Consider the following 17,319-nt stretch of genomic DNA (forward strand, 5'->3'; position numbering starts at 1 on the left):
GGTGAGTAGAACGCGACGGCAGCATAGGTAAACGAATTGCCATCACATTTCTATGGCACCGAAAAAGTATGGAATACAACCATACAAAAGTGTTTTGCATTAGAAATAAATAAATAAATAAATAACAGCGGCCAGTAACACACATGCTCTTTCTGAGTCCATCATTTGTGCTGTGCAGTGGGGTATGTGAATAATGGCAGTAAAAAATAACCACATTTCTTAGCGAATAATAAGAATAATGGAAATTGCATGTAAACGGGAGTGAAGAGCTTTGCTTTTGACTTGTAAACATCATAATGCGATTAAGTCCTTACTCTGATTATTGGAAATAATCGCATTATTCATGCGCATGTAAACGTAGTCACTGATATATTATCAAATATATACATTACTGTTTAAAAGTTTGGGATCACTGAGGATTTTCTTTTCTTTTTTTCATGAAATGAATCTTTTTGTTCAACAAAACGGACAGCAAAGACTTATACGTTGTACAAAAAAATTATATTTTAAATATTTCCTGCTCTTTTGAACTCTCTATTCATCAAAGCATCCTGAAAAAAGGCATAATAGTTTCCACAAAAAAACTATATATAGATGGCACTGAACACTGGAGTAATGGCTGCTGAAAATTCAGTTTTGCCACAGGCAAAAAATACTTTAAAATATATGTAAAAAGTTTATTAAATTTTAATAACATTTCACAATATTACTGTATTTTTGATGCAGGCTTGGTGAGCATAAGAGACTTATCAAAAACATTAAAAAATCTTACTGACCCCAAATGCTTGAAGGCTAGTGTAAATATGTATGCAAAATGTTGTTTAAAATGATAATAAATAAATTGTGTTTTTGGCACACACACAAACTGGTTTAGGTGAGGAATCATCACCTGAAAAGCTTTTAAAATAGCAAAAGCTTCAGTGATCATTTGAAATGATTTTGGATGTTGCACCACTTATCAACAATTCATTCTTCTGCCCTCATATAACTAAATACTACAACCCTTGTCCAGAAAACTTCTTTTAAAAAAAGAGTTACGGAATGTCCCGATGACTTTTATAACGGCCTCTGAGATGAAAAAGCGGAATTCCCTTTTCATGAGCCATATTATGCACAAGCCTTGATCTTGAAGTTGGTGTACCACACCTTTGCCTCACGCAAACACTGAAGCACAGCGCCTACAAACCCATAAGTAGTTACATATTTAAAGCGACCTCTGTTTCAAGGTTACAGCTTGGAAGGTAGAAAAAAAAGGGAAAAGAAAAAGCAATTTCACATTTAATATTTGGTCTGTTGTGCTTATGAGTTTGAAAATGTGTGTGTGTGATGTCTATGGAAACATGCAACATCCCCTTTCGGAGACAGGAGCCCTCAGGGTCCTCAGACTGAGCGCACGCATTGAGTTAAAAGACTTGAAGGTGGGGGGATTTCAAAGCCTCCCCTGCAGACATGCTCCAGCTTTGTGCATTTTAATGGTGAGATATTCAAATCTCCTAGTCTGCCATCCCTCACCTTCATTTCTCCAGCAGTCCAAGCAGGGTGCTTCTGTCTGCAGCTAATGGGATGCCATGTACGCAGGAGAGGGCTTATTTGGGGAGGTCTCTGCCTCCTTGAGGTTAAAGGACCTTGAAATTTGCTTTCTTTTCATTCTTTTTTTCTTAACTGAATGAACTTGGATAATTAAATGGAATAAAATACATTAAAATAACGTAATAATGGTAAGAGGAAAATTGGAGAGGTTCACTAGTCATTCCCCACAGCTGTGCAGGCTATTAACAGCAGTATCAAGGCGTTCTTGCGTGAAACCTTGAAGCTGCTTGCAATAAGAGTTAACAACACTCCCACTGTAAGTCCCCTGCAATGTCTTTGGTAAACAAGGAAATTAAAAATATGCACATAAAGTGAACCCCAGCATTATTAGATGATATTTCCTCACTGCCACTTGGTATATGAGCAGAACCACAGCAGACTCTGTGATTTGTTTGCCTAATATTGGAATTCACAGAAGTGTTAACTAAGTAAAAGTGCACTTGGGTGTTAATTTGTTTGGGGTGTCAATACGTCTCTAGTGATTTGAGGCTTTGAAGGCTTTATGGCTGTTTGTTAAAAACACCCGTGCAACCAAAATGAAAGTTTTGCTGCTTTATTTCTGCGTCTATTAGCTTCAAAGGAATACTGCACTGCCCAAACCCAAATAAATAAATACATTTCTGTAGTCGTTTACTTACTGTCATGTTGTTCTAAACCTGTATATTTTTTTCTTCTGCAAAACACAAAAAAGTTGTTTTGTACACACAATGAAAGTCAGTGAGGACCAAAACAACACTGACTTCCACTGTCTAGACAAAATAACACTGAGCCATTTTTCAAAATATCTTCTTTTGTGTTCCACAGAAGAAAGAAAGGCATACAGCTTTGAAGCAACAAGAGTAAAAGAAAAGCGGAAACTCAATATACTGGAGAAATGTTCTAGGCTTTTTTTAAAAGAACAATTTGAATACTGGATTGAACTGAATATACTTTATTATGCATTTTTGGGGAAATCTGCCTTAGAATCGAAGTTCAATCAGAAATACATCAACACTGCACTCATCATGCCAATTCACTGGGACAAAGCCAAAGTTGCAGGCCTCCTTCACAACTGCTAAATGACAAATGAAGGGCTCCGGACCCTCCCTCTGGTATAATTTAGGGCCATTTGAAATGTGCTGGGGTATACATTGACCTTCTACTAAAGGGAGGAAAAAAAACAGGAGGTATAATCTAATAGTTGCAAATTGTTGATGCATATATTAAACATAATAGCATTGGCCCTTCGCCCTGCACTGTTTCCCATGTGGAAATGCCCTGACTGGGCTACAGATCAGTGGATGGGCAGAGTTCACATGACATCTGTTTGATCAAAGTTTCCTCACCAAAGATCTGGCATCGTAATTGCGTCTGGTCGGGCCACTTCAGACCACGGCTTCGAAATCAAACCGAGCCATTTAGTTTCAGAGTCACGGAGGATAAGAGTAACACATTCCATGCTGAAGGACATCGCTGCAGATTCTTTTGCATTACCATGATAATAAAGAGAAAGGCTTCCATTTGCTACCATTAAGGCAAGCGACAAATACATCATCCCGCTCCCTGTTCTTTCTACAGAGTGGGCGTGATGGCCTGGCCCTAAATTGACCCTCACTTCTCCCATATCAGAACATGCATAAATACCTGGGGTAGCAGAAACGAGGAAAGCAATTAATCAACGGACACGGGGGCTCAGATCTGGAACGGCTTTAAAATCCAACAGGAGATTCCTCTCAGATGTTTAAAGCCCAACGGTTTAATATCCCCGCCATCCCCAAGTGGGTAATTGTTTCGCCGCCGCAGACAGAGAAACTGTCGATCAAGTCTCGCTTGACCTTGTTTCTGTGTCTGTACTGACCTCCGGAAATGTAAAGCAAAGATCATATCACATAAAAAGCAATACTCCCACAAACGGGCCCCAAGCTGCAAATTGATTCTGCTGCCATGGAATTCACTCCCATCTCAGGGAAGCAGTGGAAAGGGGGGCATTAGGAAGGGGTCTCTTCCGCCGCATTCATCCTTTTGTTGCAGATATCTGTCCTGCGCGTCAGCTCGCAGATTTTTATCGTTATGAAAAGGCATTGTGCATATGCTGGCAGATCTCGTGCCGGTGACAGATAGCAGAGGGACAAATAAGCCGGCGATTCCAGCTTGCCGGCGTTTAACACAGTCCCTCTGTCGCAGCGGTGATAGCGGGTTCAATTGTCTGCGGTAATGGGTTGAAGGGAGCGTGAGTCGCCGTTGCGACATTGCCCGGAGCGGGGCCGCGTGGATCATCTCGGGAGAGCGCCGCCCCCTTTGTCCCGATGGGAAGTCGGTAGACGAGATGGTTATCCCCGCGCACTGTCCGAACGCCACCGTTGTCTATTAAATCCCCTAAATTGAATTTAAAAGAGTCTCAGATTACGTTAGAAAGTCTGCAGATGTCCTTGCAATGGACCGGGTCCAGTGACCCATCGCCTAATTAAAATTCAAGCTGAAAAAGAGTGTACTTTGATCAAATCAAACTTTAATTAGCTCAGATAACCCCAAGCTACTCCAAAACATTACCAACTGGAGGAATCGAGGACATTCTTCTGGAAAATTCATCATCCATGGGAGATACGCTGGAGTATGCACAAAGGAGAATATTTCGCCACAATTAGCATCATTTTTTTGGAACGAGCATCAATAAGGGCCATTCTACACACAAATCAGCATAAAGTGACTAACCTTTGGTACATTATCATTGTCCTCCCCTTTTGCACAGACCGATGTCAAAGGTCCTGCTAGCCAGAGGTACCTGCAAGATCAAATTCCCCCAACCTTTTGGATCACTCGAGTCAGTGCTAAATAATTGATGTGGCCATTGAAACCGGTGGCGGTGGCAGTGATTTGATTTCGGAGCCAGTCTGAATGGGTTCAAGATCCTTACAGACACCCCGCGGAGGGCCAGTGAGAAATGTCAATCGCACCTCATCTACGGACGGAGGCTTCTCTGCTACACAGAGAGAGCGGCAATCTCCAGGCAATCTGCAGCAAGTTCACCATCCACATTTAATGAGACACACACACACACACACACAGTGGAGTGGTAGAACAAAGAGACGCTCGGTTGTAGCTCTGACAAGTGTCAACTTCACTGCAACTGTGGCATGTAAGAGGATTTCCTTGATAATATGAAAGAAAACAGAGTAAATGACAAAACTCGGATATTATCGTCTAATTGACTGCCATGTTTGCGTTACATATTTGCATGTTTGTGAAGCCCAAGTCTGTGCAAATTGTCATGGTGGTTACTGATTTGATTTTGTAGCCATAACAACATAGAAATCCCAATTAGCCAAAACAAGAACTGCAGCTTTTTTCAGTTCATTACTAAAAGTGTGTGCCTTGTGTGCTGAAACACTTTAAAAAGTTTAATATGAGAAATACATTTGCAAAGAGCAAAATTCGGTTAAATAGGTTAAAAAGGTTAAATGTTTTTCATCTGCTGTAGTGCAAAAGGCCCAATCTATTTTTTCTCTCATCACATATGTTGAGAGTGTCACACAAATTTATAAAATGAAATGGAACAGACATGTTGTCTTGCAGATTTATTTCATGCTACTTTATGAAACTTCCATATGTTCTGCTGTGCATCTGACAAACTAGAATTGTCACGCTCGCACGGTTCATTTTTCGGCCGACGTGATGGGTAACCCCACCCTTGTTATTTTTTTCAGGTATTCAGTCAAATTCTGTACCAGCAGACGAGCCGTTCGCAAACACCTGGGATTTGAGCGTTCTGACTGGTGGAGGCTAACTTAATCATCTATAATTGGTGGAGTGGTTCTAATTTATAGTGACTGACAGCATCGATCTGTCTCAAAGGTAAGCCATCAGACCTAATAAATAAAGGAAAAGAAACAAGTAGTCACATTCCAAATGAGCAGAAAAACGGCAACATAGCACAATGTAAAAACGAGACCCGCATCATATCTTATTGAGGAGCGAGTCTAATCCCCAGAAAGAGAGAGGCTAGATATCGATGTGCATGATATTAAATTTAAAAATCTTGGGACCTTAAATAATTTAAGCGTGAAAGATCACAGAGTATTTGATCTAGTCTCTGTATCAAAACTACATTACACAGGGCAAAAACTGTGACAGAGCCTCAAAAGAGAACTTTACACTGTCTCGCAGCAGAAATGTCACAACATGAGGGTTTGTGAGACGCTGGAGGGGTGTTACTGGTGCATGGATTCGCTCTCTAAAGATTTCAGCGAGGCATGGGCTCGCACATATGGCAGAATACACACGGATAGGATATTATGTGTAGCCGTGAGAGAAAATCAAGCATTTGTTATGATCGCATTGTGTGAAAGCTATTGCAAGATAATGTGCATCTATTGTCGAAGCTGTGGCCTAGCGGTTTGCATGCATTATGGTTGCGCTGTATACAAAAAAATACATTTTATCAGTAGCCCGAGGCTGTTTATTTGTAGCCTGAGGTATCGATACGGAGGTAACAGAGCCCACATCAAAGCCAAACTAAAAAAAAACAAAAAACACAATGCATACATACTGGGCTATATTATTCATGTGGGAGAATTCGCTTTGCAACATTTCCGGTTCTCTTTCTAGCATACAGTAAATAAAGAGTTGGCCAATGGCAAGTATATATTTTTTTTCTTTCTCAAGAAAAAAAAAAAAAAACTGTTAGAAAAAATAAAAGGTGTCAAAATGCTGAAACACAACCAACTGTACATCTGGTTCATTTGACAATAATAAAAAATTCAACCTCAGAGCCAGATGCTGAAATTCGATTTGAAACAGCCCATGGTACTCAGCTAGGCTTCAGTGTGCTTTTTCCACACGAAAAGCTTGGATGCATTTTGTCTGATTCCACAGTGCTCAGAAAAGCTCTAGGCAAAATACATGACCAGAGTAGGTTACTAGTTTGTTTCACGATTAAACCTCTGCGATGCTATCACCGAGCCTTGGAGATCTTTTAGTGAAGGATCGCCTCCGGAAACAATGTTTTGTCTGTACAGATTAACCAGCGGAATCCCTCTCGTCCAAATTCACCTTGAAAGCCCTGCGACTCTCGAGGAGAGTTCGAGGAAAATTCCACCTTTCCAGTCCTCTTGCTCACTCTGTGTCATCGGGCCTGAGCTTTGGGCCAGAGTGTGTTCCTTCCCCTTCAATACACCACATCTCAACGGCCATCCAAGTCATGCGCGAGAGCCCGGCTCTGAGCAATGACTAACAGATTTGTTGAGGAGTAAGTAATGTTAGGTTTGCTGACATTGGCAAGCCTTGCCACATGCTCAGACTGCAGAGAAAAGCAAAAGATAAATTATAAGCCTCACACATATATCTTTGTTTTTCTCCTTTTTATTGTATGCATCGAATCAATAGCACTGTTTGAAGGTTTTTTATGATACAAGACACTTTCCTTTTATTTAAAAAGAAACAACAGCAGTCTGCTTGAGTTTAGATAGTCTTATCCTTACTCAGTATTTCCAGTCAAACTTTCTTTTGTTTGGTTCTGTGATGTTAGGCGTTGTATCTTCTCCAGCAGCTCAATTTCTGTTTAGCAAATATGTAACACTGTTAGCACTAGTTAATGCAGTCGCATTTATTATAATGTATTAGTGTTCAATTCTACATATACTAATGCACATTTAACATTCCAGTTGTATAAATTAATCAGTTAATATATTATGAATGAACCTGAAGAACAATGGTATATTAGCCTAGATTATTAAATTATATTAAAAAGTTGTTCAGTATAAGTCAAAGATGCTTAACTAATGCTAACAATTTGAACCATTTTGTAACACTTACTTCGCATCCATTACATGTTAACGTCAACAGAGATAAAAGAGTCCATGATTTTATAATGTTGCAAAGACAACTATATAAAAAACCCTGCGTAAAGGATCTCCCCTCATTTCTTCATGCATATTTACACCAATCAGACATGGTGTTTCCTTTGCTTTCAGCCTGTGTCACTGAATTAAAGACCATCTGCCATTAATTCACCACCCTGTCTGTTTATCACCTGCAGGCCTTGTCTAAAAAGTGCTGTCCTAAATTGCCAGTTAGCAGATAAAGGTATTTTGTCATGGGGCAGGATTTGTCATTTCAAGGTATACTAAATTGTAAAAATATTACGGTGTGTGAAAATTTCGAAAAGAAAAAAAAAAAAGAAGAAGAAAAAAATTAGCATGTGCATAAATGTGAACGCCTCAAGCTTTGCTCTGTAATAGAATCTTGGACTTTTCCTACATAAATTGAAGGATATAATTCAAATGAGCTGAAGCATTTTAAGGTCAAAGCAATATTAAATTCATGCAGCACTGACATACATTGTCTGAGAAGAAAAAATAAACTATAAAGCACTTTCTACCTGCATGTACTCAAATGCAAAGCATTATTACAGTATGTTTACACTCACACACACCAAAGGGAATGTATGTGTCAACTTGCATAAAAAGATTCACGGCTTTTGATTAAACTAATTTGAGATTTAGCCTCTTTAAGCACCTTTTCATCCATGTTTAACCTTTCCACATACACACAGCACAACTTTTACAGCCCCAATCCAAAGGTGTGTCAATCTCACAGAGCTCAACTCTCAAAACTCAGACAATCACACATGAACTCTGCTCTCTCCTTTTCTTTCTATCTCCATTTTCCCTTTCTTTCCTCTCGTGCATCACACATTTCGACTGTCCCCCTCCAAAACAGATAAGCGCAGAACGCGGAAAAAGCAAACCACGACCACGGAAATTCTCTATGCGGTGCCGATCAGTAAAATTAGCATGACAATACTCACTGTGGGGAGAAGGGGGCAGTCGGAGCGTGGCAAGTCACTCTGTCCGATGAACCTGCACGGGTGGAAGAGCGGGAGAGAGAGAAAGAGAGAGAAAGAGAGAACAGTCAGCTGTGAAAGCACAGTTAAGAGAAAGGGAGGGGTGACAAAGAGCCGGCACATACAGAAAAACACAAGAAAAGAAACTGAAACACAGAGGAGAACGAGGATAAAGCCGAATGGTAAGATAGAAATGGGGAAGCAGCGGAGGGAGGGAACCTGTGATGAGAATAAAGGACACGTGGGAAGATGCTGTACTTTTAAAAGTTCGACACACGAATGGGAGAGTTTTCTTACTGTTATTCAGTCATGTGACACCACTGGGTAAACTAGATACCTTATTTAACCTTGCAGTTAGTGCACGATTGTTTACTGTAGCAACAGCACCAGGCAGATAATGAGCTTCATTGCGCTTTGCATGACAATACAATGAGTTTTTGCAGTTTTAATGATTTTTGGGAATGCATTAATAAAATCATTTACATATAAATTTAAATTGTGGCATTATTTACTCGCCCTCATGCTGTTCGAAACCCATAGGCTGTTATACTTTTTGTGGAACTCAAGAAAATAATGAATCTCCACATACTTCGACACGTTCATGGTGAGCACAGGCTGTTAAATGCCCAAAAAAGAACCATAAAAGGCGTCCATATGACTTCTGTGCTATATTAAGTTTTCTGAAGCCAGCTTCAGATAGCTTTGTGTGCTTAAAAGACCAAAATTTAAGTCATTGATTACTGACTTTTCGCTTACGCTGCAGTTTTCAAATCAAATATGGCATCTGTGGTGAAGGTTGTATGTCATATGGACCACTTTTATGGTGATTTTATAGAGTCTGAAATCAATGTGAATGTTGTTTAAAAATATTTTTGTATGTTTCACTGAAAAAAATAACAGCTTATAGGTTTGTAACAACATGAGGTTGAGTAAATAATAACGGAATTTTCATGTTTGGGTAAAATATTCCCTTAAGTGTTTTTTTACAGGCTAGCATTTGTCTTTAATATTTGAGTATGTGTTTCGACAGCTCTATTAGATCACTTTATCTCTGAACTGCCTTTGATGGAGAACTGATGATCAACATGGCAACACTGCACTGTAAACCAACTCTATCTTTTGGTCTCTCAGTTGTTGTCCAATCTCTCATTCTCTCATTCTTTCCATACTTCTCTCTCAGAAACGTTTTATTCTGCGGAGGCAGTGCCACCATAAAAAGATTCTGATGAGCAATAATCAACTATACAAAAAAAAAAATCTGTATCAGTATTACAAAATATGAGACTGAATAATGTATTAGCCAACTAAAGTGACACTGTCTAAAAGGTACGGTCACATTAATCAGTTTTCTCTGTAGGCAAAATTCAGCAATTTTAACAGGAATTCCCACACAGATTTTTTTATCAGATTCAAGTGAATTTGCTTCATTAACCAAAAAAATAAAAAATAAAATGCTTCTTTGTTTGAAACTGACTTCTGTGTGAGATGTGCTTCATGCATCGCTACACTGTTGACAATGGACCTATTTGATTGTGAATTTTCAACAATGTTTTGAAACAAGGATACCAGTGGATAAAGTTTCATAGGGAGGCAGTGTCTCTCTCCCTTGAAGAACAGTGAAATACTTAAGAAACAGTCACATGAGAGAAGTCAGTGCCTCCATGTCACTGTTACTGGCTGATTACAGTATGCTGACAATATGAACCCACCTTTTACATTCGCAAGCAGTTTACAATCAGCACCAATGGAATAAACTTGTTAAATGGCTAATTACAAAGTTAAAAACACACCCACTCACATCACCACTTTCAGTCACAACCAGATCAAAGTGTACTTACAATTACGACCTGTGAGTAAGCTGATTTTAAGATTGTTAATTTAAAAATACATATCAGAACAACATTTACAGAGGATTTGATGACTAATGGTTTGAAAGGAAGGCGCAGGTCCAACAGTTATGAGGAACAAATAAATGCTACTGTACAAGAAATATGATTTTTGGCTGTACATTATTATTTTTGAAGCAAAAAAATCATAATAATAAAAGTATAAGTATGTTAATAGAAAAATATGAAAACATTGTTATATTTGTTGCGTACTGCCATAAAATCTATGTAAAGATCAAATGGAACTGGAACATTAATTTACATTGGACTAAAAGACCCAAACGCAGAAAGGGACTTTCAGGAGTCCACAATGCAACACTGTTCTGTCTGCTTCTCAGATGTGTGTCTCTCTCTCCTTCTCTCCTCAAGTGACAAAAGCAAGACCCCATTCCTAATCTGACCCCAAAACAGCAACGAAATCCCCCTGGCCTTATCATCCTCTGCCTGGGCTCTGTTCTCGCTCTTCTTTCATATCCCCTGCCTCTCTTTCTTTCTTTCATTCTCTCTCTCTCTCCGTCACTCTCCATTGCATCCTCTCTCCCCAGTATAACCTCTTCCTCTGTCTCCTTCTCTCTGTAAACGGCTTTCAGTCGAGCAGAGATTACCTAGACCATGCTCTTCAGAGCAGCTTCAAAAAGGGTGCTCTGGGCTGCCAGCCTGGATAACACCCCCCTCCTCCTTCCACCCAGGTGGAGAGGGGTGGGGGGGGAGTCACAGAGAGAGTGGCTTGGAAAATGTTTGCAGAAGGAAAAAAAAATACAGCAGACGCTGAGGATATCACACACTGGCTACGTTGACACAATGTTTGGGATTGACGAGTATATTTACTAACAGGTGTGACTTCTGAATTGTCCTGTTCACACAACAGCTATAAAAGCAGCTTGAATACAGTCTATGTGAATGAGAAAGAAGTCGAAGTAACACTTAATTAACTAAATGTTTTTAAAATAAAATACTATAAAATAAAATAATAAAAAATAAAATAGTAAGAAAAAAGTAAAGAAAAATAAAATAAAATAAAGTTTTACGGATAAATGCTGTCACTTGAATTAATGGTCAACTTTACTACATTTACTATCAGCATCCATATTTTCTCAGCATTGCATCCTCACGTCGCTTCAGAGGGACTCCTAAGTGCTGCTATTTAAAGCATGCTGAACTTTGCCAGCTTGCCAGTCTCACTTAGTTTTGATATGCACATACTGAGGTGATGATTTGCTATTAGAAACAATCCCAAAACACTTTTATTCTCCTTTGACCCGCATTACAGTTTTGACATCTCAGTGCATTAACATGATGCATGCTTGATTTATTTGCTGTGAGATGCATCATATGAGATTCATAGAGAAAGTGCAGACTGTGAAATCGCTGTACCTATGCAATTGTGTGGAAAAATTGCTATGTGGTGTTTTCCTGCCATGATGAATGTTTGCAGTTCAATGTAATGGGTAATTTATTAAAAATATAATCAAATGAATTAAATGCCTTGGCAATTACCATTAATAATAAAATATTACTATTAAAGGCATATTTATCCAAAATTGAAAATTAAGTTGCTCCAAAGTTTTTTTCTTCTGTTAAATGCATGTGAAAAAGAATGTTGGTGGTTGCAGTTGTTGATAGCCATTGACTTCCATAGTATTTTTTATTTTCCTACTATGGAAGTCAATGGCTACAAGCAACTGTTTGGTTAGTAACATTCTTTAAAATATCTCTTTTGTTCAACAGAAGAAAAAAAAAATCATACAGATTTGGAACAACAAGGTGAGTAAGTAATGACAACATTTTCATTTTTGGGTGAACTATCCCTTTAATATTAAATATAGTTTGTATGTTCTATAGTATTTTCTTGTAAAACGTACACCAATAACATATGGACCACAAAACCAGTCATAAGGGTCAATTTTTTTAAATTGAGATTCATACATAATATGAAAGCTGAATAAATAAGCTTTCCATTGATGTATGGTTTGTTAGGATAGGACAATATTTGGCTGAGATACAATTATTTTAAAATCTGTAATCTGAGGGTACAAAAAAATCTAAATACTGAGAAAATTGCCTTTAAAGTTGTCCAAATGAAGTTCTTAGCAATGCGGTGGGTGCGTTCTTATTAATTAAGACAGTCTCATTATTTGCCCGTCCAGGCGCTCGATGAGTGAGGGAAATCGGAATTAAAAAGTCAAGCAAACTGCAAAGGAAAAGACAGCTAAGACATGACAGATGGTCTTTCATCACGCAAGGCATTATCGAGAAAAAAATAAAATTGAAATAAATAAATAATGAGCTTACGGAGAGCAGAACTAGCACATTTTCTCCCTCCTCTCCTTAATTCTGGGCAATTAAAATATTTTTTTCCTTCAATAGCACAAAAAGCATATGGGGACATTACTCATTTGGTGCTGTTTTGCCAGTATAGTTTCCATGGCAACCTTGAAGCAGGAAACATGACTCTCTATGCTGGTAGATACAGAGGCACTGGCGTAGCCTGTGGTACTCGAGACGTGAACTTTGACTCTTTCCAGCCTTGATTTAGCAGTCAACCTAGTTACGCCACAAAATATCAGACCTGTCTTTCCTGGGAATCATCACACGAAATACGAAAACACAACACCACCAAAATGAAACGTATTATTATTAATATTGTAAATTATCGTGAGCGCCAATTCTGCTTAACTATCATGCATATTTAATTTTTAATATGAAACATCTTTCAATATCTCAGACGTACGGTCGTGTTCTGTTTGCGCCAAAGGCTGATGCTAGACTTTATACGTCAGGCAGAAAACATATAAAAGAGAATCATACTGAAGATGCATTCACATTAATGCTTCATTCCTTCACTACACTTTTTTGAGGCCAAAAGCACAGTTCAGAAAGACTAATCCCTTTGTATTCTTTGATGTGCAATCTTTGATGTGCATCCCTCCCTGTGTAAACCCAACGTTTTCTCATTTTTCATGTTTTCTCTGTCACCATGTCCAGCCTGGCTCCGTGTTATGTGAGACACACTCTCTGCCCTCTTGCTCCCCGAGAATGTCCAATTAGAGGAAGGTCGGATCCGGTAGCCATGTGTGAGGCAGCCACTTATTCTGTTACCGTTGGCCGATCCGTCACGCTCCTCTCCAGCTTTCTTTATTTTATTCTTCCTCCCAAAGGGCAGTGGCTAACTCTATCACTGGGACAAATGACCCATCAGTGGCACCATTCATCAGCTGCTTCAGAATCACTCGCTCCGGCCGCAGTCCCACCCATCCACCCCCCATGAAACGGAGTTGCCGCTCCCACTGGCTTCCCCTACCGTTGCGTGTGTGTTTGCGCGCACGTGGGTGTGAAAGCAAAAAGAGAGAATGCACCTTTGTGCGTGCAGCGTCCGGCTAAACTGCATTATAAATCTCTCCCACAAGCAAAATAAACACATACACACACGCCATCCAAAATAGAACCACCTCTTTTACCAAACATACATACATAAGCTTTTGTCAAAGCCCTTTGTCTGGTTTTATTTGCTTGTCAGTGTTGTTTTCTTGTTTTATCCCTAGGCAGTTATTCTGACGCCCCCACACCGTCCCAACACCTCCACCCGGGGCGAGAATCTTTACATAAGTGATGAGGAGGAGAGCAAATGAAATGACTGTAATTTGGTCAGGGGCACCGTGTACGTCCTGCCTAATAGAGGGGGCCGTCTTTCCCATTGCTCTGAGACGAGCTAGGTGGGTGCGTTCTTATTAATTAAGACAGTCTCATTATTTGCCCGTCCAGGCGCTCGATGAGTGAGGGAAATCGGAATTAAAAAGTCAAGCAAACTGCAAAGGAAAAGACAGCTAAGACATGACAGATGGTCTTTCATCACGCAAGGCATTATCGAGAAAAAAATAAAATCGAAATAAATAAATAATGAGCTTACGGAGAGCAGAACTAGCACATTTTCTCCCTCCTCTCCTTAATTCTGGGCAATTAAAATATTTTTTTCCTTCAATAGCACAAAAAGCATATGGGGACATTACTCATTTGGTGCTGTTTTGCCAGTATAGTTTCCATGGCAACCTTGAAGCAGGAAACATGACTCTCTATGCTGGTAGATACAGAGGCACTGGCGTAGCCTGTGGTACTCGAGACGTGAACTTTGACTCTTTCCAGCCTTGATTTAGCAGTCAACCTAGTTACGCCACAAAATATCAGACCTGTCTTTCCTGGGAATCATCACACGAAATACGAAAACACAACACCACCAAAATGAAACGTATTATTATTAATATTGTAAATTATCGTGAGCGCCAATTCTGCTTAACTATCATGCATATTTAATTTTTAATATGAAACATCTTTCAATATCTCAGACGTACGGTCGTGTTCTGTTTGCGCCAAAGGCTGATGCTAGACTTTATACGTCAGGCAGAAAACATACAGTAAAAGAGAATCACACTAAAGATACATTCACATGAAGTTCAACATCTACTGTTGTCAAAGTGATGTATTGATACAGAGGGATATATCGAACTGCAGTGCTGTAGTTGAGAATCATTTTTTTTCCCATTTGAGGGAAAAGATCATGTGCTGCGAGCAAAGGAGAGGCAGCGAGAGAAGAATCAGTGGTATAAACATGAGGCAATGTTAAATTGACACATGCTATTCAGCTCTTCTCTTTATCCACAGAGGAGAGATAGAAGGGCTTGCTGCCATGAAGACACAACTCTTTTCTCATAGACCTGAAACATTGTTATATTTTGTATCAGTATGTATTGTATCAGTATGTTTGTATACACAATGGCTGTTTACACTGACTAGAACTGAAAAAATGTGAAAGCAAGTCAAAGTCCAAGTCCAAACCTAATTTCAACATTAACCAAAAGAGGGACAAAAAGTAAGAAAAAAAGTGTATTTTTTTGAATTATGTTTTTGCGACTTAAGCACAAAGGCTCTAAAAAATGTCAACAACAAAAAAAAACAAAAAAACACTTTATTTATTTTTTTCTTAATGGTCTCAAAGACAGGCTTAATTTTCATTCATTCATAAATAAATAAATGTTTATTTAAATGAATATATGTAATTTTTTGGGGATCATTATGAAAAGGACACAAAAACACAATTTTACACATTGTCTAAGCACTATCAACCAAATCATTATCAATCAGCTTGCCATCTCTGCATTCTCAAGCTCTAGGAGTGGTTAAAAAAAGCCAATTCCTACTATGCCAAACCTGATTTGTCAAAATATCACCCTGACAAGATTAACAAATGGCTTTTGTGTTGCCTTACTACTCAGAAGTTTAAAAAAAAAAAGTCACAGTAGGCCCATATGCAATGGAACTCTTATACAAATTAGTATTTACTTTCCTTATTGGAAATGTATTCACTTTTGTTCCATTTGGCTCACTCTGGCATTAGGACAATCCACCCCTCCGGTTTTACCTTCCAAAACAACAGCTGAACAGAGAGAGAAAAGCTAAGAATATGCAAGCATTCACATTGGACCATAGGAAATAGTATGCACTTATCAGGCAGTGCCAGGCAGGATTAGAGGAAGGTGTTGGGGGTTTCGAACCCTCTGGGCTGGCCTACACACATGGGGTCGGAAAGTTGGATCAATCCACAAGGCTACGTGCCACCTTACGCCATTCATCTTTATTTAACAGCAAGCTTTGCATTTTAAGAGGATGCACGCTGACCTCTACACCACAAACTGACATTTGGGGAAAACATCGATAGCAAAGCATGTCGATTTATGGTTTTGTCCATGTGTCTACTCTACCCCCCGATGGTTTGACATGCTAAAGTGGCGAGATGGATATGTGTTCATGAAAGATGATGCGGCCGGTTATGCATCATGCCTACGGCACAAGATCCCAAGCACTCGGGTCACTGGAGTTATCCAAAATCACATTTATATTCAGAAAACACCGCAGTATTTGTAAAAGCTGGTGAGGATACAGCAAAAGATCAAATCCAGAACATTTGCTTAGATGAGCTCTTTCAAACTCACTGTGACCTCACAGAGGACAATTAATTTAACTAAATTCCTCGTATCACCCGGTATTTCAATATAAGCGCAAGGTCACTCATGTTTAGCCAGCCCAAGCTCTATTCATGACTTCCAAAGCTGCAGTGGAAGAGAATAAAAACACTATTTAAGGTTTTGATTCAAATTGAAAAGCGCTCACCTCCATAGCCAAAATCCAATCCAATTGCAATTGTGTTGGGTAAATAAGGATGGATTGTTTGTCTCTTAGGTGAGTGTGCGGTGAAGATCTTCTGTTTAAATGTAAAGTGACAGATGTCCCATTCCCGGTGTTAGAGGACTATGGCTCACTCTAATGAGCCAATGGAGAAAAGTCACAGAATGAAGAGCAGATTCCAAAGGTTGAGCTGAAGGACAAGGCACCTGCTGCTCAAACGCTCGCTCTGTCATACGATGCTGCTCTTCAATTCAGAAAATCATATGTAGATGCAAATACTTGAATTACTATTCACTTTTCAAAACATGTTTGGGTGTTTTTTTTCCCCCCAACTATTTAATATGTCCACTAACAGTGTCCAAAAGTGGAGAGGACTCACATCACAGAAGAATTCTGTCATTTTTGCCATTTTTCTCAACCAACAAATGTAATTTTCATCACGTGTCAAATTTTGTACTTTATTTGACAACATTCGGTGGTGGAAATGATATGAACACATTTGAAAAATGAAATTACATAAAATGGCTTATGAAATAAAATTACTGTTTGTTTGAACTTGACCATAAAATATTCTGTTATATAATAGAATATGACAATATAATATTCTATTATATTCTATTATATATGACAATAAAAATATTTTATTTTATTAATATATATATATATATATATATATATATATAAATAAAATAAAAAAAATTAAATACAAAAATCAATTTCACATTGCTTTAAAAAAGGTAAACATTACAACCTAAAACTAAGGGATTAAATCAAGAAATATAAAAAACTATTTCACATTACTTTAAAAAAGGTAAACAGTACAAACTAAAACTAAGGCATAAATCA

At 38.7% G+C, this 17,319-nt stretch overlaps 1 protein-coding gene across 2 annotated transcripts in view; it reads right to left on the reverse strand.

The window, feature by feature from the left end:
- Window positions 1-17,319, reverse strand: part of rbfox3a (RNA binding fox-1 homolog 3a) — a 418,183-nt gene that overhangs the window by 282,355 nt on the left and 118,509 nt on the right. For both annotated transcript variants that reach the window (XM_016572313.1, XM_016572312.1), the window contains one exon: window positions 8,375-8,426. The gene's annotated coding sequence lies outside the window, so the exon portion shown is untranslated. The remainder of the gene's footprint in view (window positions 1-8,374; window positions 8,427-17,319) is intronic.

The sequence above is a fragment of the Sinocyclocheilus rhinocerous genome, unplaced genomic scaffold, assembly GCF_001515625.1.
Source record: "Sinocyclocheilus rhinocerous isolate Xijiao unplaced genomic scaffold, SAMN03320098_v1.1 scaffold140, whole genome shotgun sequence".
NCBI lineage: Eukaryota > Metazoa > Chordata > Actinopteri > Cypriniformes > Cyprinidae > Sinocyclocheilus > Sinocyclocheilus rhinocerous.